Source organism: Pelecanus crispus, chromosome 10, assembly GCF_030463565.1.
Source record: "Pelecanus crispus isolate bPelCri1 chromosome 10, bPelCri1.pri, whole genome shotgun sequence".
Taxonomy (NCBI): Eukaryota; Metazoa; Chordata; class Aves; order Pelecaniformes; family Pelecanidae; genus Pelecanus; species Pelecanus crispus.
Window position 1 is genome coordinate 31,099,653 of NC_134652.1, and position 23,619 is coordinate 31,123,271.

Here is a 23,619-nt window from a genome sequence, read left to right on the forward strand (position 1 = left end):
AGAACTCCTTGCTGTAATGTTGACTGGATACAATAGCTAGGTTCTTTTGATACTAGATTTATCAAACTGTCGAATAGCAATAGAGGTGTGTCTTTCTTCCAGTGAGTAAATTTCAGTAGTGTGGGTGAAGCGCCATCCTTCAGAAGAGCTCCTAGTGCTCATCTCTCTGCAAGCTTAATGCAGTTGGCACAGAAAAGAGGGAACTGAGGATAGCCTGCTGTAAACCCAGGTATCATAAATTTACCATCCTGTTGTATGCTTTAGGTTGTTTCTAATTCTTCTCCAAAATTGGTATGTTTAGCTTGGTCTAAAAGAAATGTTCTCTGTCAGTGAAACTGATTTAACATTAAGAAATTATACTTAGCAAACTCTATAGCTATATGTCGGAATAAAGGTGAGTTCTTGGGCACAAGGAGGTTTTGAGCTAATGTCAACAACTGGGACTTTGAATTTCTGGTAAATATGCTATGTTTATGTATTGACTTACGGAACAATAAAATTCTAGCCTCACAGTTGACTACTCTCACTTTCTCTGTGTTAATAGAAATAGAAATATTTTAGTACCCCTGCACTAATAACTTGGTGAAGAGTACTATAAATATTTTTTTGGCTACAGTTTCCATCGTAAGAGAGTGCATATTCCTCTGTAAAAAAAATCCACAAAGAAGGCTTCCAGTTTCACTGGCTAGCGTCTTCTGGGGGATGTTTCCCAGATGGAAGATGCTGCTACACTTGCTTCATGTGGTTCTGTTAGTGTAACTTGTCAGTGGTGGCTACTGAGTGCAGCCAGTGCTGCTTTTCTGTCTCTCATATGCTGCAGTATTTTTAGTCTCTCTAATGATGGCGAAGAAACAGTGGATTGTGAAGAACCTTGTTGCAACTCCATTTTGGCCAAAGATTATACGGCATGGTCTAGTTCCTGGCACTGTTACAGCCAAAGGAAAATCTAGTACTTAGATGGAAGAAATCTCTGGATCATATCAAATGTGAGTAGCCTATTTAGGGGGGTTTATCTTTTTAAGCAATTTCATGTGCTCAATCAGTTTTTACATACTGTTGCTGTAGCTGAACATGGCAGCGTGCTTGTCCTCAAATTCTGAAATCTACAGAGAGCTGTCTTACAACAAAATTCTAATCTCTGTGCCTGTAATAAAACTTGGGCAAAACTTCTTTTGTCTAGATTCCAAGGACATTTTAGAGGTTGACTATGAACCAAGAGAGGGATCCTGGATTGTTTGAAACAGTAAGGTGTACAACAACAATACCATACGTAAGGGAGGTGTTTGCATGGAAAGCAAGTCCAACAGGAAGGTCTAATTACCTTTTAAGAAACAGGCCAAATAGGCCTGAGAGAGCACGAGCATTCATTTGTGCTCAGTCTTCTGAAAAGATGTGGCTTGACTCCTTTGGATGAGATTATATCAGTAGGAAAATACTCTTAGTGGTATCTAGCCTAGGTCTCCAAAAAGAGAAAAACAAGATTTAAGAGTAGTTCCTTTACATTTGAAGTCCTAATGAAGAATTAAGATTTTACCTTAAGACAGCTCTAATTTGGAGAGGGATGAAAATCTAAAATGTGGCAATTTAATAGGCACAGGAACAGCTGCCCATTTTTTCAGGGAGAGCATCTGTCTGAGAGCTTGTGCTGGCGTACTGTCAGGCTACTCTTGGAATGCAGACAATTTGAGAACTTTCTAGAACTAAAAAATTGTTTAGATTTATCAACAGAACTTAACTAGGTGATGTTACTGTAAGCAATTTATTTGGGATTTTTTTTTCCTTAATTGAGAGGTCTAATTGGAAAACTTTGAGATTCTTTTAAGTAGGTATTAGGGTCCATTAAGTATGTCTTGCACGGCAGCTCTGAGAGCAAATATAGGTGAGGAAAATCGGGGGGGGGGGGGGGGGGTCTCCTCCTAAACACTGAATACTTTTAGAAGGAAATTAGATGCCTCAATCCTAATTTCAGATTGGTAAAAGCTGATCAGCACTGTGGTTAGACCCTGTAATTCTTAACGCCCTGTTTCCTATGTTTCATATGTAAACTAGGAAGGGAAAATGGTTGTTATTAGGAGGGTATAAACTCATAGAAATCCAAAACTAGCTGAGGAGTAAAGCTTCCCCCCCCCCCCCCCCCCCCCCCTTGAATAAGGCATGTTAGTTAATGTATTTTGCTGACTTTATTTTGCCCTCCTCCTTAGGGGGCTCTTGTTCACCATGTTTTTGACAGTTGGTTATAAAGTCCTGTCCCTGGTTTTGGCTGGGATAGAGTTAATTTTCTTCCTAGTAGCAGGCATAGTGCTGTGTTTTGGATTTAGTAGGAGAAGAATGTTGATAACACGCTGATGTTTTTAGTTGTTGCTAAGTACTGCTTATGCTAGTCAAGGACTTTTCAGCTTCCCATGCTCTGCCAGGTGCACAAGAAGCTGGGAGGGGGCACAGCCAGGCCAGCTGACCCAAACTGCCCAAAGGGCTATTCCATACCATATGGCGTCATGCTCAGTATAGAAACTGGGGGGGGTTGGCTGGGGAGCAGCGATCGCTGCTCGGGAACTGTCTGGGTATCAGTCGATGGGTGGTGAGCAATTGCATTGTGCATCACTTGCTTTGTATATTGTTATTATTATTAGCATTATTATATTATTATTACTATTTCACTTTATTTCAATTATTAAACTGTTCTTGTCTCAACCCAGGAGTTTTCTCACTCTTACTTCTCTGATTCTCTCCCCCATCCCATCGGGGTAGGGGGGAGTGAGCGAGTGGCTGCGTGGTGCTTAGCTGCTGGCTGGGGCTAAACCACAACAAGTCCTAAGAGGTTCTTTCTTTCCTTTTGATTGATTGTTGGGTCAGGTTGAAGAGGGTTATGTATAATTGTGTTCCCTTACTGACTTTTAGTAAACACACTTATTACAAAATTTTGCTCAGTGTTTTTAAATAACTACTTTTAAGGGGAGTGAGAGAAATTGGTCACAAAAGCAAGCAAGATCAGGTATTGTCATGGTTCCTTCTTTCAAGTAAAACCCGTATTTAAGGAAAACACAGTTTTCATGTTTCTGAGTGAGATTTAAGAAGTTTAGTATTACTTGGAAGAAGCTTAAGCACCCATTTAACTGACAACAAACACAGGAGAAATACATATTTGTGTGAAAGCATAGCAGGAAAAAAATGGGGATCGTAAGTTTCAGTAGCCAGAAATGGGACCCGTATTACAACCATGATAAAATAGGGTAGAACCCAGTTCAAGGGGGAGATTTTCAAAACTTGCCAAGGTTAATGGAGGTTGTGGTTAGTTCTCTTGAAGTCTTCAAGGCAATTTTGGATCTCATGCTATAGTGCAGTGGTTACTGGGAGCAACATTTTGGTAGAAATTATGCAGGAGGTTGGGCTGGATGGTCAAGTTATGGCCTTTTTTTAGGCTTGAGATGTAAAAAGTCTGTTTAGTAATTGCACAGTAGTGGCACTTGAGTCTATTTCATCAGTTAACTGAAGCGAGTCTGTCAAAAACACTTTATTCACTTGGACTATAGTTGCATCTGTGAATTACGAGGGAAGAAAGTGGGGGGGGGGGAGAGGTGGAAATGGCTTTGTGGTTTTTGTTTTGTTTTACAGACAGGAAAATTGAGAATCTACAGTTTGGTGGCTGCAGTGGATTCCATCACATTGGTAGCTCATACCAATAATGGTAGGCAAAGATGTGTGCTATGTTTCCAGGTTGGTTAGTCAGGTAGTCCAAGGCAGCAAGAATTGCTTCAAGAGCAACATGGTTGATCTTTTGCCCCTGTGCCCTTTCACATCGGTGAACACATGTGTGTGTTGGTGGCATCTAACTGGGTCAGTGGGGCAGATGTGGGTGTTGGGTGGGAGTAGTACTTTCCTTGGCAGAGAGCGTGTAAGTAAAATGGAGACAAAGAGTTCTACCAAAAAAACAACCCACTGAAATTGTATTCCCAGGAGACATGGGGATTAAAAAGCTAAGAGCTCCCTCCTCCTCAGGTTCCACCTGTGGGTCAGGGAATTAGTTAAAGTTCCTTCTAAATGCCACCTAAGATAACAGTGGGAGAAGTGGCAAGGCAGAAAATGTTCTGAAGCAAACTGGAAATGGAAGACTAGAAGCAATGGATTAGGGTCATCTTCAGGCTCACCCAGAAGAAGGAAAAGTCTTTAACAAAGTAGGTCAAAGAATATACAATTTTGTAAAACTAAAGTGAGTCAGGAGTGGTTGGAGACACAAGATGGAATGAAAACACAGATTACTATATAGCCTGCTAACCTGTCTGTCAGCTGGACGTTTGAGGCATTTGTACAATAGTCGTCTTTAAGGCACTGATTTTATGAACAAAGCAGCAAATGTTGTATTATGTCTTTGAGGCTGAAAAAAGGCTGTTGCTGTTTGCCAAGGTGAGTTGGGGGCTGGGAAGGAAATTGAGTGCAGAGCTACATACTTCTGAATCATCCAGGGGAATAAGGGAGGCATCCTTAGATTCACATTACTAATATTTCCTGTTCAAAAGCAACAAAGAATGTCTCTAAAAATCTTGGGGAAAAAGTAGTTTGAGTTCTTACTGTTAAATTAAGGCATGCTGCAGAATGTCTTTCTGCACTTGCCAAAAAGAAAGTAGATAAACTCTTAAAATTGCAGTCTTCGTAGAGTCATTATTTCTGGAGGTGGTATGCTAATATATTATAAGATTCCTTAATACTTTGTTAAAAGCTCATGCTATTCTAAGAAGAATCTGCATTTTGTATATGAGAATTTTTTCTAACCAGGTTGAAGCAGCTGCTTGTGGCATAAGGACAATAAAACGGAGCAAAGGGTCTTGTTAAATTTAGAGATAAATGAAACTTGACTTTTGAGCTGTGAGAAGGCAGGGAGCATTAAGAACTTTCAGGATACAAAGTTAATTTAACTCAACCTGGAGTAGTTATGGTGAACCAACGTAGTTCTCTGGGAGTATGTGCTGCCCTCCATTTTCAAAGGGGAAGGGTAAGTAGCGTAGAACTGCAGGCTGTAGTTGTATTCACTATATTAGAGGCAGTAATGACAGTGTCTGGGATATGGTAACTAGCAAAGACTGGAATGAAGAGCAAGAGATTTTAATTTCTCCTAGCAGTTTATGGTGAGCTGAAAATCACTTAGGACACTGTCCTGGAGCAGGGTTTAAAGCATCTTTCGCAGAGCTTTTTCAGCAAGTGTCCTGCCGCTCCTCAGTTTGTGCCCTGCAAGTAAAGCCTCTGCAGAGCTGGCAGCTGACGTGCCTGTGAGCCTTGTGTGTGGTGTTCGTCATCTAAGCTCCGTGTGTTCACTCTTCTTGCTCTATTAAGGTGGGGCTTGTAGCTGTATCCATTTTGCTTGTTTTTAACTTTACTCCTGCAGGCAACATGGTGAAGATGGAATAACAGATGTGTCCCCTTTCCCCCTGGTTTCTTATGTGATTTCTGTTCTCTCTCTAGTCTTTCAAGGCTGTAGATGTGATGAGGGCCAGTTTATCTGGTAGCTGTAGGCTTCTAAACAGAGAGCGTACTGAAACAAGGCAAGGCCTCAGTCCAAAAACATTGACGTTGGAAGCAGTGCTAAGTGTGCTACGCATGAGGGAAGCGTTTTCTTCTCGTGGTAGTCTGGCCCTCTAGTTCAAGCAAGATGTGGTTTAGGAAACTGTTTTTGACAGCTAATCTGCCAGAGCTCACACCTCTGTGATGGAGTGATGAGAGGAGCTGTACCACCTTCTCGTTACGGAAGCAGATGTGTTCCCGCTGTGTGTCACTTCTTCCCCCTGACTGGGGAAAAACACAGGTGCCTAAACAGGGGGGGGTTATCCCTCTTGCCACTTGCCATGGCTCTAAAAGATTTGTTCTTCTTTCACTCTCAGCTGCTGCTTGAGAAAGCACTTTTTCTTTGCATTTTCCTCCTTTCAGAATGATGATAGAAGAACACAAGACACTATCAGGTCTTTCGTGCAAAATAAGTAGTCCAGTTGCCCAATGCTTAGTTCCAGAAAACTTTTATGAGGAAATGAAGTGGTACCGTGACAAATGTCTGGGCAGGCATCTCACTTTTCTTTTTCCTGAATAGATAAGGCATTTAATTCAACTGGCAAGCCTCCAAAGCAGAAAATACTGTGCAGCTGTCAGCCTCTAGGGCTTCTGGAAAGATTTTGTGATTGATCTGTATATTGACCTCTTTCTTAAAAACATAGATAAACCCTGCCTGTACTGCTCTGACAGGAGGTGGTTTCAGGGATAGCAGAGGGAGTTTGTCCTTCTGAGTACGAATGCTGTTACTCGGCCACTGTGGCCTCTTCCTGGTTCTTCTGTACGTTGTGGATATGCTGACCATTTGACACAACCAAAATAAGTTGGTAATACAAAGTCCAGAACTTCAACTAAAGCATTTAAAGGCTAAGGCTGTCTGCATTTCTATAATGGTATGAGTTTCAACTTCTCTTCCTGCCAGCTCCTGCAGAGAGACGTTTGTCTAAGGAGGATGTTACTTCATCTGATTCAGTGTCAGCTACTTGTGTCAGCTTGCATGAGCTAAAAATCCCATGATCCAGTTCACTGGGCACAGTTTCAATGCAGTGAATACTGTCCCCCAAAGCATTTATGGTCACCTCAGTTGTATTTATGTGACTTGGAAGGAGTGGAAGGAAAAACACGTACTTCATCAGCAATGGTTTTACTTTTAGCTACAAATTTGATGAGATAGGAGAACTCTGCTGAAGCTTTTATTGAGAGCCCAAGTTTTGTCTGCATCTGTCTCCATAAGAGACATAAATGATAGGAGAATGAGCTTTTTGCATTTCAGCTCACCTTGTATTTCTTCTCATTCCCTTGGGGCTCAAATATAATTTGCAAGCATATCTGGAATTTTGTTTCCTTACATGGTCTTGGGCAGGGGGATGAATCTGATAAGTTACTCTTGCTCTTACAAGTTCTTCGGAAATCCTGAAGGGATGTATTGCTTTAAGAAATGCAGTTCTTGTTTGGTTTTGCAGTTTTGGGGTTGTGGTTTTTTTTACTTTTTTTGTGGCATCATTTTTCTTAGACAAGATGGCGATGGATGAGGATGTATTGTACTGCTTAGGAGGAAAAAGTGATCATCTCTGGACGGACCATCGCTGCAGTCAGGAATAAAGTGAATTGGCAGTGATAGTAGATGCGTACCATCCTGTGTCCAGTCTAGGTGGGATGGTGCAGTGATTTGAGTCAGTAAGTGAAGACCTATAACTCAAAAGCCATTACCTTGATACAAGTAAATTATCATGCCTCTGCTATCTCACCATTGCAGTGGTGGTGAGTTAGTGTCTAAGAAGTAGTCCAGTACTTCTGTAGATACCTAGACCACCATACAACTTATAAAAGTGTCTAACCAGTATTTTTCATGGAAGTTACATTTCATCTTGGATTTTCCAGTTAAATATCTAATTCTTTTTTTCCCCGATAGTGGTCATAAGCTTTTTTTCTTTTTTTTGCCCCAGGCAAATTCCTTCTTGGCCACCTCAGTTTCCAAGAAGATGATGTCATGCTATTTCTCTAAATGAAACTGTGGTAATTAATTAAACAGATTTCCAGTAATTCTTTTCAGTGTTAGGACCACTAGCAAGAAGTGGGAATACATAATATATTACAAGATCGCTCATTCATACAAAAAAAAAAAAAAGCACTATCTTTCAGTTAGAGCTTAGCTCCTGTGTACAAGTTAGTAAGAAGAAAAGCCTTACAGTAGCACTAAAGATTTGTTCAGAAGCTTGATGATGATGTCTGCAAGAGCAGACGAAATGGTGTCAAAACTTACTGAAGGAATTAACAAAAATAGCATGTCTTTCTGAACCTATTCCCATTCATCACTGGCAAAGGAGAGGTTATTAGATCTAAAAGTCATCGCTCTGAGACATATTGGGTATGTGTGAATGAGACATCTGTGTTTCTAGAGCATGTCAGTTCTGTGTTATACTTGTGTTCAGAAGCCGTTCTTGCTTCGTAAAACGGGGGTTGGTGAATGCTGGGTTAATGGCTGATGTTAGAGCCTTGTGCCAAAAGGTTACTCGCCTTTGTAGTAGCTGGCCTCCCAGTGCCAATTACAGGTCTTAACAGCCATCCTCACTGAGGGTTGTCACAGATTGATGTACTCTGTTTCCTGTTTTGTAAGGGCCTGCCTCCACTTTATTACGATGACTAAAGGTCGCTGAGATGGTTGAATGTTGAAATAAAAATCCAGCTCTTACTTAAATGCTACGTGGAAGGATTATTTAAATGCGCTTTTTTTTTTTTTTTTTTTTAAATTTGAAGTGAACTTCTGGCAACCATTTGTGAAGTCTAAGTTTTCTGTAAACTGCAGATCATTTATCAAAGAAAAAATAAGCTGCCTTACCAAATTATTTTCAAATATTGAAGAGTTAAAAAAAATTGTCCTGCTTTTCAGTGTCAGCAGAAATGGGGAGGAATCATCTTTGTCTTTTGGAGAGCAATTCAAGTTCTATAAAGGCACCAGGCATGTCAAGTGTTACTGTTTTATAGGTGTGCTATTATATAGGCTTCATGAAGGCCAGTGCATATTACCTTACAGCTTCCAGCAGTGTTAGAGGTGGGGCAAGTTGGATGAAAATTGCAAAGCTAATTACATTAAATATTTTCATAAGGTGAGTTCTAAATTTCATCTTGTATCCTGCTATGCAAACTGAAAAAGAACACTTTCTTAGGAAAATAACCAATTTATATGCTTGTTAACAGTTGAAGTAAATTATTAAAAATTATGCAGCTGCTTATTTAGATCATGATTTAAAGTAGAATTATTTGAAACATCATGGAAATCCTTAGAAACATCAGCTGTAGTCAATATTTAGGGTCAGATTTTAATTTAATTGCAGGATAAACATATGTCTTGTCTTTAATGTTCTTTGGCACACATAACAAACTAAGGAATTCCTGTAAAAGGTGGGGAATTTCTAGCCATATTCTGTTTACATATCATTGAGTCATGCCTGGACCTGCAAAAAATCCTGCAGCTATCATAATTAGGTGTGCCAGTTGTCCTTTTTATATGCATATTCATAACAATATAGAAGCACTGGCTGTAGTGCTGAAAAGGAAGAAAATGGAAAATTAGCAGGCATGAGGAATGAGCTGAATGTGCTTTCAAGAACAGCAGTTACAGGACTAGGTGGAGTCTCTTTGATAGCCAACTGAATGTGTGCCCTTTGGGAAAGAAGGCAACATGGTCAAGGGCATAAGGCAGAGGAAGAGCCTCTGACAAAGACAGAGTCAAGAAGCCCCTTGCTACCACTATTCTGTGACTTACGAAGGAGCAGCAGCGATAAATATGGGAAGGAAGAAAAATCAGCCCTTGTGGTAAAGGCGGCCATTTATCCTAGCCCAGGTAATGGATAACCAGCACCTTCATAGGATTTAGGGAGGGAGGGAGGGAGGGAGGCAGGATAGAGCTGGTGACATCAAAGAATACCTCATCCTACCACAACAGCAAAGAATTCATGAATGCCAGGCAAATGGGGAGACTGTCAGCTGTATAGGCAGGAGTGAAGCGAGCAGAGCCTTGCAAAAATCACAAATTTAAAACTTACCTAATTCTCTAGTAGGTGAATCTGGTGTATTAAAATTAACAATATTGCAAACAATAAGCATGTACTGAGCTCTGTGAATGTGAAAAGAAGCATTTGTGTCTCCAGGTATGCAAAAAGTGTAGTAGTGCCTTGTAGGCAAAGGCTGTATTTTGTAAAAATTCGTGTGACAGTTATGGTTATATCAACCAACTTTGAACTTTTCCTTAGGGAAATAATGTGTACAAATGCAAAACAAGATTAAGAGTGGATATTGAAATCTGCTTTTTTAAATCATAATTTGAAATGGATTATTTGAAGCACTTTAAATCGATGTCTTCCATCGTGCGTGGAGGCATACTACAGTTCATTGTAGTCCCAGTCTATGAGATGCTAATTTAATTACAGGCTCAACTTTTGCCATAGCTATAGTGTTCCTTAGTGTATTTGTCATATTAGAAGTCCCCTTGTAAAACAGGGGATTTTAACAAACACTTGAATAGATAGCAACAAAAAAACAACAAATAAACCAAAACCCACATTAACTTGAGCTGCTTTTGGCCTTGCAGCCGTAATTGGGCATGTCACTGAAGTATGTGGATGTATTTGTTGGTGTACACAGGACACAAGGCTTGCTTGTAGAAAAAAGGAAGGGAATGGAAAACTGAAGTCATGAGGAGGGACATGGAAGTGGTCTTGGAATATACGGGTTTCGGGAAAGCAGTTGATGGGAGTTGGCATGGCTACAGCAAGGTGAATGTTGCGATGAATAGGCCAGGTAGTGGCTTTGGCTCGGTGGGGAGACTGGTGATGGTGAGACAAGCTTTCCTGTCTCTCAGTGGAGAGCTCAGACTTCTTACAAGTCTCAAAAGCTAACTCGTTTCAGCTTGCTGTACACATCAGCAGGTTTCTAGTCACAATGTGTGATGCGTGATTATCCTGAATGGACAGTTTAGCCCACATGATGAGTGGGAAATTTTATGCTTGAACTTTCTCTCCCATGAGGAATGATGGTAGAGTCTAAGCATGTATATGATTTGATACTGGTTCAAAGAAAGAACACTTAGGTTTTTCATGCACTTGTATTTTATTGAAAAGTCAAAATATTTCTGACAAAAAGCAGACTCATGCCTCGGAAAAATAAATAGCTTAAGTGGGGGCGGGAGGGGAGGGAATCAGTTAAACAGTCGCAATAAAAAATATTGTTCACCTATTACCAGGTCATAATAAAGGAGAAAGCACTGGGGCAAAACTGGATGACAGAGAGAGAAAAAGGCATGGGAGTGGCAGAAGGGAAGAAAGCATTATGAAAAGAAACAGACTCATGGGCAGAAACCGAAGGTGACTACAAACACCAGGTGAGGAGATATTTAAAAAGCTAACCTAAATGAGTGTAATTACTGGCACAGACATGCTGAGTAGGGGACACAGGCAGCCAGCAATGGCAAAGGTTATAGGCAGATTATGTGAAATAAAGATTAAGAATCAAAGAACATGAGACTAAGGATAGTTTCTCTTATAGCGGGTGATGTGTCTTTGGCAGAATGGATGAGAGTATCTAGGCTGCAGATGCTGTACACATTGGAGAAGAGAAAATACAGAAATTGACTGTTCTGCCGTGCTCTGCAGTGGCAATCACTGATCCTTTCTGGTCTGAGGGCCAAAACCACTTTGCAGGTAACATCTTATTTGCTCAACCAAAGCTGTGGAGATGGTGGTGGCCTCCCTTGGTAGCAAACACACTTGGGGGTTCATGGGCAACACTTCAGACTCGTCTAGCAAAGTCCTTTGTGCTTATTTTAGCACAATAGGTTTTAAGCAAGTGGTTGGTTTGGCTTCTCCAAACTCAGAATGAGAAGCGCAAGAGCAGGCTGAAAGGCAGAATTGTAAGCCTTTTAAAACTGTTCCCCTGGGCAGACAGCAAAGCTTCCCACCACCTGTTCCATTTCCCCTCTGCGGGGTATTTGAGCATGCAGTGATAAGTATATAGCTTTGCCTCATTTCCCATCGCAGTAGCTGGAACGTATGGATTGTTGTAACAGAGGAGTCTGAGTAGCAGCCTGCATTTCCCAAACAGAAAACAAATGGGGCATCCAAGTAGCACACGCTTTCTTGCTTCGGGTGGATGGTAAAGTTACAACGCAGTTGTCTGCTTAGAAAACCAAGTCTTTGTAAACACTCCTGTTGCCAATATTCTGTTGTAAGTATTTGAGAAGAAAAATGTTTCTTGTTTTGAGGTAAGTGCTGGCAGCAGCTGTAGTGCATTTAACATTCCAGCATTTTTCCAGTTTAATTAAATGAGCATAGGTGGAAATGACAGTAGCCATCATGTGATGAGGTTCTCTTATGTAACTCATTTCCCATCTTACCTGGTTACCTTCCTCTTCTGTATTCATTTCTTATTTCTTATGTGCACACAGGAAGAGAAGGGGATCTTCTATTCAGTGCTAAAAATACATGAAAAATTCTTTGTGTATAAAGACTTAGTAGGTTTGAGTTATTATATGCCTTTTATGACTTATTTTTTTCATTTCTAGTTCACCTTTATGTTTAAAGGAAGAAAGACAGTTGGGTGAGGCATCTGCCCTTTTAAGAGGCAGAGCTGAGATGCACTCAGTGATGTGATTTTCCTTTTTTGTTTTTCTGTTATCAACAAAGATATCCCAATATCAACAGAGGCATTCTTGGGGGGAGCGGGGAGTGATGGTAGTTCTTTGTATAAGAGAAGTACTAAGTCAGAAAGTTGACTTGTCAATAAAGCAAGACCTTTCCTTCCTTTTTCTTCCAGGAAAACCAAAGCAATACAGCTTTTGGAAAAAAATTGTTCAATCGCGTTCAGTGTACGATTTTTGTCTAAAAAAAAAAAAAAAAGCTGACTTAATTCAACTAGAAGCATATGTAGTGATACATGTAAAAACACACTATGGGGAAATAACATGTTAAATCCTTTCTTGCTTTCAGACTCCACACATGCATCCCTCATTGCCCCATCTTTCTCAGACATTTCAGTAGGACCTGGGATTCAAAACAAAAAAAAAAAATCAAAAAAAACCCCACAACCACACCCCCCAAAAAACCCAATAACGACAACAACAAAAAAAAAACCACCAAAAACATAATGGAGAATTTGGGTTAGAGTCAACTTGGTAGAAAAAGTCTCACTGGCTTTAACAAGACCGAAATTTAGGATATTGTATTTTCCTAGGTTTTCACAGGCTTAAGTATGTAGAACAATTAAAGGCTTCCAGCTTTAAGTAATATTTGATTCAAGATTTAAAAGTACAGTGGGTTGAGTTGCTTATATCTAGACTCCTTTGCGATGATAATCATTGTCCTATATGTGCAATTTCATCATGTATACATGAGCTTGCCTAGAACTTTCTTAGCAAGTGTAATGGCGATAAAATACTGTAGTCACTAAGTGAGATATGTACTTGCTTCAGTGCTACCACTGTTCAGGCAGCCTGATTGAATGTTGCAGAAAAATGCCTCTCCTGCCTGTCCTTTCGTGTGCCTTATTGACGTTTCAGACCTTCTGCAAACCTTAGGGAGTAGGCTGACTAGCCTATGAAGCTTCCCAGCTCTGTTTTACATGCCGGTTCAGGGGTTTTTTTTGTTTGGTTGTTTTTTTTTTTCCTTGAAAAAGGTCATGTCTACTTGTTCTTCACTGTCTATGCAGATATTTGGTATATGCAGTGAGATTGTCACTGCTAAAAATCTCTCACTGGATATTTTGAAAGAAAAAATGTAACAAAACTAGCAGAAAACTGTCTTGTTTCTGTCCTCCTTAGTCACCGGTAAGGAGATAATTGCAAGGGCTGTATACTGTGCTAGACCTTCAGCATGACTTGCCTGCCTCTACCTTTCCTTCTTGTGTTTTGTAGTAGCTTTACTGACAGCGAATTACCATCTAGCCTGCTTTTTTTCTATTTAATTAATAAAATTTGACTTAATACGTGGAAGAATGAAAATAGGTTGTAAAGTCACATGTCCTATCTAAAAATATCTCTTCCCCCTGCCCCCCCATGCCCCCTCTCATCCTCAGCTTTGCCGTCGGGTAGTACACGAGTTAAGGGGTAACTACCACATCTTTACAACAGTATCACTTAGCCTAGAAAATGGAGAATTTCCATCTTGAGATCTTGGTGTCGGTTAACACCCCATACAAGAAAGTCACTTGTGTTGTGAAAAATCAAGTGAGTGCTTTCCTGAGCAAGACTGGACAGAAATACAGTCAAAGGTTTTCCTGAATTGGGAGTGGGATGAGTTGTGCCATGTAACTGGCACAAATGCAAGTTTGAAATTCTTTGGTAACAAATTAACCTTGATCTGCTAAAATGGGAAGTTGCTCATGGAATGGAAAAGACTATTTCGGAAAAGACTATTTCAGAAAAGCCAGGCTGAAAAGATTCTGCTGTTACCAGCTTAGATTTCATCTGTGCTCAGAGCTATACAGGCCACACTTTCTTTTTCATTTTGAGTTCATCCAAAGCAATGTGGTATTTCTGTTGGTACACTGAAGCTGTAAATTTGAGTCCATTAATAAAGTGTACTGCAGAGATGTTTCAACGTCAAAAAGTCCTTCCTATAATGCTTCTAGTTTACATAACTAGTTCTAGTTTATATATTTTATGTAACTATTTCTTTTTATAAAACACTTAACTGACAAAATCTACTTTGGTAATAGTAATGATTGTTGCCCTTTTAGAGGGGAGTATAGAACTTCTCTACAAATTAAAGGATTGTTTCTGTGTTAACCAGCAAAAATGTTGATTTTAAAAGTACGAGAGCCCACATCCATATGTTTCAACTATTCAAAAGAAGCCCGAGATCACAAAAACATCATCGACGCTCTGTTGTCCCATTCATTTTTCTCTGCATCATTGACTGAACTGTAAAAGTACTTTCTGAGAAGTTTAGCAGTGATGTGAACTGAAACCCTTACAGTCTGAACGACTGAGGTGTGCCGATGGTGTGGCAGGCTGTTCATATAGCACTTTGAAGATAATGCTATCTGTAGCCAGTGTGTTAGTGATTTGATCTTAAAGCCTTGCCAATGTCAGCCTTGGCAAAAAAAACTGTCAGGCATTAGCGATCTTCACAATATTTGGATATTGCTAGGTAGGAATGTAGAAATAAGCTTTTTGGGCTAAAATTGGTAGATAAAGGGGTGACCCAATTTGGAAGGCAGTGCAAGAAACAACCCAATCCAAAACCTGGAATGTGAAACCTTTGAAATTTGGGGGCGGGGAGGAGAGGGCAATGTATGTGCAGCAGAGTGAAGCCTTCTGTCCTGCTGCAATTCCAAGTCTGAGCAGCTTGCAGGTACCACTCCCAGCTTTTAAGGCTACATAGCTCATAGCATGTTCTGGTATTCGAGACCCAAATCTTATCAGAATAAGCTGTGAGAATGAGATATTGCCAACCTAAACTTTTGCCTTATTTAAGAGACTCAGCACTGCAGATGATCCCTGTTTGAAGGTTTGGGGTGGTGTGGTGGTTTTGGTTTGGTGGTTTTGGTTTTTTTTTTTTTTTTTTTTAGGTGCACGCTGTCTGAACCTTGATACTTCGTTGAATTTGATAGACTTCTTAATCTTGATTGTTAACGTGAATCTCTGTAACAGACTTAATTATCCAGATAGAATAGATACGGAGAAGTTAATAATAAACTCAGAAATCTGCTGCTTAACCAGCTGTCTTGTTAATTATGTTAACACATTGGCAATTGCTTTGATTTAAACTCTCTGGGTTTGGTTTGCGTTTTCCGTTCCAGTTCACTGTCCACACAGCTTCATTTCAGCTGTGCTCTCTGCCTTTCCAAGCTCGCAAAGGTCACCTGGGGAGGCTGCTGTGAACTGCAGGACAAACACTGCATCAGAGAATCCCTGTATACTCTAATACTCAAAGCCAGGTGCTCGCTTTTAACTGGTAGGACGCTCTAATGCAGCTAACTGCTGCCGGATTTTGAATAAACTGCTTCTAGTAATAGGAAGGGCTGTTTCTTTTCATCTCTTGAGGTGCAATACAAAGGCCAAATCCCCACCCATTCTGAACACAGCATTCCTTTCGATCTACCTTATAAAAAGGTAAGGTTGCGCTGGAGGCAGACCAGAACGCTCCTTCAGCCCCTTGCAAACATCTTGTGACTGGTTGGAAGGATGAAGCTCCTGGCACTTTGTGGCTTTTTGTTTGTCTGTCTTGTGTTCCTCGGTGCCATTACTGCAGAAGGTACAGTAGTATATTCTTCTAACATAACTGTCTCCTTTCTTTTCCTGTTCTTTCCTTTTGTGATATAAAATGCTTATTCTCTGTTGATTTTAATTAAAGAAAACAAGCGGAGCTTGACAACTGGAAAGGAGAAAATGAATTCAGGAAAGGATGTAGACTGCAGAATGTGGTTGCATGTCAATGCTTCAGTTTGTACAGTAGCGTTTCCTCTCTGGTACTGCCTGTTGCATGTAGTACAGCATGATTAATTTTTACCTTAATCTGTGTTCTGAAACCCGCTCCCCTGAAAAAAGCTCCTGTTATATTTTTCCAGTAGATAACCATCTGCCAGTATAAAAAGAATACATCTTCTGAATAGTGAGAAACACATTAATGGAAAAAGTTTCTACCCTTACAGAACAAGGGAATATGAAACAGTCAGGTCACCAGAACTGGAGTAAATGAGAAGTTCTTTATAGAATAGTGAAACAGGTGAGAGTAGCTTTTCTGACTTTCAATCAGTCTTGACTTTTTTTTTTTTTTTAAAACCACAGATATCCCACCTTATATATATTACCTTAATTGCTGTAATACCTCGTGGCACCCGGTTACCATTTTGCAGTATTCCAAAGTGCGCAAATTCACAGAGCAGTTTAAATCTTAAAAAACAGAGGGGTTTCCATCTGTTTATAGCCACATTTCTGGAGATGTCATTCTGGGTTTGCAGGGAGACTATTTAGTAGGATTTTTAAATTGAAAGGTGTAACTTCTAGAATTACCGGTTCAGATTTGATGTTTGATATTGTAAATCTCGGAGACCCACCGTGATTGTTCCATGGTATTTATTTTACACATGAATGATATGAGATAAGGGAAAACAAATAAGCTACATGTCCAGCATTTGCCATGCTTCATATTTTCTAGAAACCTCATAACAATGATTTTATGTGTAAATATGAGTGGGGAATGAATTGTGCAAAGGACGCTGTTCCTTATCTATAAACACACCAAGGGAAAGTAGAAGTGCCTGGGTGTGCAAGATGAATGTACTTTTTACGTAAAACCTGTTACTTCAGAATGAAACGATGGTGACAGGACACCTCAAACCCCTTGGACACTAGAGCTGCCACCATTACTAGCCTTGGCTGTAGAACTGTGCCACAGGGATTTCCAGAAACATTGAGCATGCATGAGATTTTGTTGACGAGAAATCACCTACCTCTGTCCTTTCTGCTCCACCTCTGCTCCAGAGTCAACCTTTCTTCTCCCTTTAATCCGTCCAGCACATAATGTATCAAGTGCAATCAACAGCTCACTTAGGTCTAGTAAGCAGGGAATAATTAAATGGCTTTGCCTGTCCAGAGCAATTAATTCTACACTCCTGTGCATATGGACACAGAGATACTCTTTTTTCTTCTTGGTAATCTTTTATATTTTCATTAAGTGATGTAACTATGAAAAGAGTGCAGAGTCTCTTTCTTAGGTTTAAACAGCTGGAATTTGCTGCTTGTGTTGCCTGCCAACATGTGACATTTCAAAGGGTAAAAAAATCTTCACAATGTATCTGGCATATCTACTAGTAATGATGGAAAAGAACAAATTCATTCCTGTTCTATGCTAGGGACAAAGCTATGCCCAGATGTAAAAATCGGTCACAATGATCCTTTGTTTCACAGATCTCTCTGTTCAAGGATTTAATGATAAACATGGTAATCTAAATGTCCGTGGACTCTAACCCATTTAGCATATATGTACAGCTATCTGCATTATCTGTCTCCACTGATAATACATTATTTTTCACCCTCAGGTCAGAAGATTAAAAAAGTCTGCTGCTTAAAACTACCCAAACTCAACAAAAAAACGCATAAAGGTAATAAGATTTACAGTTTCATTACATTAATTAGGTAATTATTATATATAAATCACAGCACTTACAGGTTTTTCTATCTGCAAACTTCAGAATTTTCTATCCAGGTGAGTATTATCTTCATTGTACCACTGAGAAACCATTGTACCACTCTTTTCTCAACTTACTGAGTGTTTGGATTGGGAAGAAATAAAAGTAGAAGAGAATCCATTTAATGCTCACAGTGTAAAACAATCAAGAGAAATATGATCTAGTCTGATCAAAGCATAAAATGTTTATATCAGTTCCTGCTTCGTAGAAGGTCTTACTCTTGTTTTGAGGGCAGGAAGAATAGTATCATAGCATAGTTCCTCACTGATAAGAACAGAGGCTGCAAAAGTGAAGTTTTATGGTGGCCTTGCCTTGCTGTATTCCATCACCATCTATCTGTGGCTGCATCCTTCTCTGTGTTTTGAGAGATCAACCAAAGTGTGATTCTGTGAATTCCTACAAATTCAGTTTTTGAACCCTCAGCCCTACCAGGAACAAGAATTACCTGAGGTGGAATTTGTCCTAAATATGGGTGTCTAAAGCCTGCAGAAGTAAAAGCGTCCTTGCATTGAAGTACTTGGAAGCCTTTTCTAGTCAAGCGCGTTCCCTGTCTACAGCGAGTGGAAGGGGAGGGCCACCCTGTAGTCTTCTGAGACCGTTTATTCTAAGAGGAAATACAGAAAAGCCATAGCCTTCAAAGTGAGGGCAAAGCAGTTTGTTGCTTTTTATAGTAGACGCATTCTGGATGGTATTCAAATGGTACAATTTTCCTGTCAGAAAACCAATCTCCACTATTTTTTTTTTTTTTTTCCCCTCTCTCCTTGTTTTCTGCCTGGCTGGTGCCTCACTGTGAACTGGTAGTCAGATGCAAATAGTTCAGCTACAAGCTCAGTATTCCCACCTGTGTACCTTTTTGTTTACTTAGAACACCCTCTGTACCTGCACAAGGCTGCAGCCAGCTTCATTGGCTTGGCTCTGGAACAAGATAATGCAAGAAGGGAGTAAGTCAGCTGGGATTTAACTTAGCTTCTTGTTCAGATGCACAATGGAAGAATTAAATCTAAGAATTTTCTGGTTCTAGTTAGAGCTACTTCTGATAGCAAAAGGAAGATTTCCTGCAGAAAGAATCAGTGTTTTTTTAAAGCGGTTATTGGAATTTCTGCCATCATATCAGTGCTTTCACTGTATAAATATAATAGTTTTAGCAATCTTGTCCACAGTCATATATCCTTACTATGGTGATTTGGCACCATCACTAGTCCAAAAGCACTTGGTTTGCTTTTTTCTGTATGTCCGTAGTATCACTGGTTTCAGTGAGACCCTGGTAAAAAAAGCTAAACCATGAACATGTCTAGGATAAAAGGATTAGGTATGCTCTTTAGAATAACAACATTTTAAATCTTAAAGTTTCTGAATTCATTAAAATGGCTAGCTGATCACTTTCATTGAACTTTACAGAATTTGACCTAAAGAGTCTATTTCCTATTTACTTATTTACCCTCTTCTAATCTTTTCATCAGGAAATTACTAATTTGAAGTTCCCAGTAAATTCATTCCAGCTGATAAAGCAGTTTAAATGCTTTATTCCTTTTTGTGTTTAGGTAACCCAGGTGGAAATCCTTGTGTTTCTCTGCAGTTTTCCTTTAGCTGGTGCCTTTTCTTCCTTTCCAAACTCCCAGTGCTGAATCATGGGCTTTGTTTTATAGCAGAGTCCCATTGGTATCGGGGGCAGTGAACACATTGCAGATTTATGCCTGTGGGTCAGGAGTTTACAGCTGTTTGGGGCTCCTTTCTTATTTAACTGGCAGGTGCAGTAGCAACTGAGGACTTCAGCTATAAACAATCCACAGCGACAGCAGTGGGTTCCCAGCCCACGCAGAAGGATTGGAGAACGCAGTGCTGAACGCACAGCGGTGGCTCGTCTCTCTTGGCCTGAGACAGAGCATGTCTCCTGCAGGGCTGAACCTATAGCCTTTCCGAAGCACCGAGATTTCATGCGATGAGCATAGCTATTACTTTTCAATCTGCAGTACATTCTGCTGACAGAATAGCAGGCGTTGCAGGCTTTTCTTCATGCAACAGGCATGAAATCTCTCTGATAAAAGGTGCTTCCGAAGCAGATATTCCTTTGAAAGCAGGCTGTGGTTTCCCATGGGTAAAATACAGTGATACTGGTCTTGCAGAGCAATGGAAAGTACTGTGCTGAGAGGGAGGAAGAAGTACAAACGAAGCACTCCATTAAAAGCTGTAAATTCACCACAAAGATCTCCTACAAAGGGAGAAATGCCCTTTGTAGAGATGATGGTTCCTTGTCCCGTGCTGGGCTCTTCCCTGGCTCTCTGAGCACTCCAGCATGCTACTGAAACCATCTCCACTCCCCAGCTGCAGCCAAACCTTCTTGAGGTCAGGCATTGCTGCTTATTTGCTTTCATACGGGGTGCACCCGTCTGCTGCATGTGACTTCTCTCTGTTACAAATCTGCTTCTATGAAAATGCTTGATCTGAATCCGTGTCGACTCTTACTGCAGGTGTGAAAGCTTAGGTCTAATGGAGCAGCTGCCCGAAGCTAAACACAGTGTTTTGTTTCAGATGCAGTTCTGGACTGGAATTGTACAATGTTGGCTTGGGTTTGTACCGTTGTTATGAGATTTCTGCGTGATTTGTGCTTCTCTATTGCTGCCTTTTCTAGGGGAATGTTACTCGCTTTATGCAGTCTGCAGGCAAAGCACTCTGACTTTTTTAGCGTTACTGCACGCCGTTCTCCGTGCGGGGCATGTGCCTAGGGGAGGGTGCAAGGCCGCTCAGAGGCTAACTCGGTGGCTTAAGGAGGGGGGGATAATTTAACCATACTGGCTACTTCTTTTGAAGTAAAACCGCTGATTTCCTGGAACTTTGTTCTTCCATCAGAAACGATTACTGTCCCAGAAAGCAAATGTTTCAGGGCAGCGTCAGCCTGTGGCTTCTTTCTAGGAAAGATGGTGAACGTGATGATAGTTAGGGGTGATGCTAGTACAGGGTGATGCTGTGTAATGTGTTGACTGTGGGACTCGAGATCTGGAGAGAGTACGGCCCCTGTGGCTGTCAAGACCTTCATCTGACTGTGGAAACTTCCAGCACCCGCAGCCATACTTTCAGTGACTGTGCACCCTCGGTACAGGGGAAAAAAAGCTGCTGGGAATGGGTGATCTCCAGCAATCTAATGAAGAGAAAAAAAAACCTGCCATCACATTCCTTTTTATTTTCAGATCACTGATAATCTAAGCCTGCCCATACAAACATGGCTCAGCTTCAGATATTAAAGTTTTGTATCATTCTTCACACTCCAAATTAAACATCTCTCTCCATTTTCTCTCTTCTCCATCTTTGTTTTACAGGTATAAATTTCAAAATTACTCCGATGAAAATGAGGAAATACTGCAAGCCTTGTCCTCAGACAGCCCCTCCGATGGTGCCTGGGCCCCTTCCGCAGTTAAAATGAGCAGACTGAGAGCAGGGTGAAAAGCATCTGCCTGCCAGCGCTTTACTTGGTTGAGGGCCCTCCTTTCACAGATACAACATGAGTGTATATTACTTTATTTTTTGTTTGGGAAAAGCTTCAGTCAATACTGTTTATTCATTCACTCAGGCTCCTTCATCTTGTTAACATTAGCCTGGCAGCTAACGAGTCCAGCAAAGCTGCCTGGCTACCACCGGACTTTGTGTCACTTGCATGTTCTTCTGCACCAAACAGGGATTTAGGTCCTCAAATAAGAGAAAGAGGAGAGCTGGCTGCCTCACTTTGTTTTGCATTTTTGGATTTGCCTAAAAGGTGGGAAAGGGCTGATGTTATTGTTTCTAATTACCAGTATATATGCATATTTAACCTTTTATATGAATGATCTATTTTATATTGACAAAAGAATTTTGTTTGTAGCTAGGCACATAATGATTTTTCCTGCAGCCTTTGCTGTCAGTGCTTGAAATCCACTTGGAAGTGAATTTCTAGCAAGTGAGAAAGAGCTCATCATTTAGAAAGGGCTGAGAAACTAGATAAGCAGGTTGTTAAAATAGTGGTAAAGGACCAGATTCAAGTACAGTAGTAAGCTCTTCAATATCTCCTCTAGGGGTTTAAATCTAGCTTTAAAAGTGAAGGGGCTTGTTCTTTAACTTATTAGAAGAATGTCATCAGGTGGTTATTAAACAGCACACTGAAAAGGTGTTAACGTAGTCAGATTAAATCTCTTCCTCCTGAAGCCAGCTGTTCTTTTAAGACACACGAGTTGTGTGATCACCTTAATAAATAAAACTTAGTGGAGCTTGAAATAAATGCTAAGAATAATACCGAAGGGCTGAATAACAGAGAGCCTGAAGCACCCTCTGCTGACATCATTAGCAGTGATTGGGGTCTTCGCTCGTGTGTCTTCTCTCCTTTCCTAACTGTCCCCTGTATATGCTGCTATTTCTCTGCTGGGGTGAGTCCTTAAACCAGAATTACTTGGATGTTCATAAATTTGGTTTTACTTCTAGTGAATATGAGGAGTAGAAAGCTTTTCTGCTGTTGGGCAAATTGCAGATTGCAAATAGTAAATTTCCCCTCAGTACTCATAGTACTGCTGTTTGTCTTAACATAATTCTCCATACGATAGCAATGATCTTGGTGCCCTTCAGAATTTTGGGGGGAGTTGAATGGGGACAGTCAGAGGCCTGTTGTAACCCACAGAGGCAAATGCAATTTCCAAGGGTCAAATTTATGGGTACTTGCGTGTGGCCGTGCTCTCTTATTGGCAATGTTTCTATTGTATTGAGCAATTGAACATATTTCTGGGTCTTCTGTATGCTTGTTATTACTTTATTGGTTTTGAGATTAGATAGATCTGACTCTCAGCTTCATATTTTTGAAGAGCTGACCATGCATAGCATTTTTATATCAAGGATAAAGCAGCTGCCAGTCGTTCTCACAAAATCTGAATCAGGATGTTGGTGAAGGAGCTGTGTTTGATTGTTCTGCTGCTGATGACTGGGCAAACATTTTATTTCTATTTTGTCTTTTGTAGCTCACCAAAGGAATCTGTGGAATACAAATGACAAGTAAATGCAAAAAGCATTTTTGGTATTAAATGTGTTTGCAGCAGGGTTTTACTCTGCAAAATGTGGCCATGCGTGTTTGCAGCTCTGTATAAAGCATTGCTGTCAGGTATGAAGATTCTGTTCTCTAATGTGAGCTTAAGCCCATTTCTTTTATATCTGAAAAATGCTGTATGATTTTTCTCTTTGCCCCACACTCTCCAACCAGTGTGCTCCACACTCTCCAATCCTCCTTCAGGCAAAATGTTCTCTCTAATAGCAAAAACCTAAGCCTCAGAGACCATTATCATAATTAGAGAAATACTCTGGGTCTCTGGAGGGGTGCAGGGACATCATCCAATGCACTTGAGTAGTTCTACTCAGTTTCCCAGACTGGCCTCAACCTAAGGTTGAGGGCTATTCAAGTTAAAAATGTGACTTGTGTGAGGTCCTGGTCTTGACTGAACAAACTAAAGCAGAAATCCTCAAATTGTTTCAGCATGGATTGTGACTGCTGCCCAAACATGCTTTTTTGCCTCATCTAGAGGTATCAGGATATCACGTGTCAGCCTCTGAAGGTGATTCCTCAACAGACTTTGACTCTTATGTACCAGGCAATTTTCCGCACGTGGTAGAACAGAACTTCCATCTGATTATGGCTTCACTTACAGGCATCTGTTCTTCCTTTGCTTTTCCTTTCATTTCTATGTATATTTGTTTGGCATTACCTGAGGAGAAACATACTTGCTCAGTGGCTTTTCAACGTACGCAAGCTGTATACTTACATAAAGAGGTACATTTAGCTTGTCCAAGCTGACAAATGCATTTGTTTGTATCTTGTGGCTTTGTGTGCATTTGGCTGTCAAGCATGAAAATTGCACAGCCTTCAAGTTCCAATAAAGATGTTTCTGAAGTATC

The 23,619-nt window shown here is 40.4% G+C and overlaps 1 long non-coding RNA gene across 2 annotated transcripts; it reads left to right on the top strand.

The window, feature by feature from the left end:
• Positions 1-183: 183 nt before the first annotated feature.
• Positions 184-23,619, top strand: LOC142594493 (uncharacterized). Of its 2 annotated transcripts, XR_012831445.1 has the most exons (6): positions 184-229; positions 821-986; positions 10,775-10,912; positions 11,077-11,231; positions 17,569-17,631; positions 21,033-23,619. It is a non-coding gene; the product is annotated as an uncharacterized LOC142594493 (long non-coding RNA). The 2 variants fall into 2 exon arrangements; XR_012831446.1 differs by lacking the exons at positions 184-229; positions 821-986 and adding an exon at positions 7,208-9,376.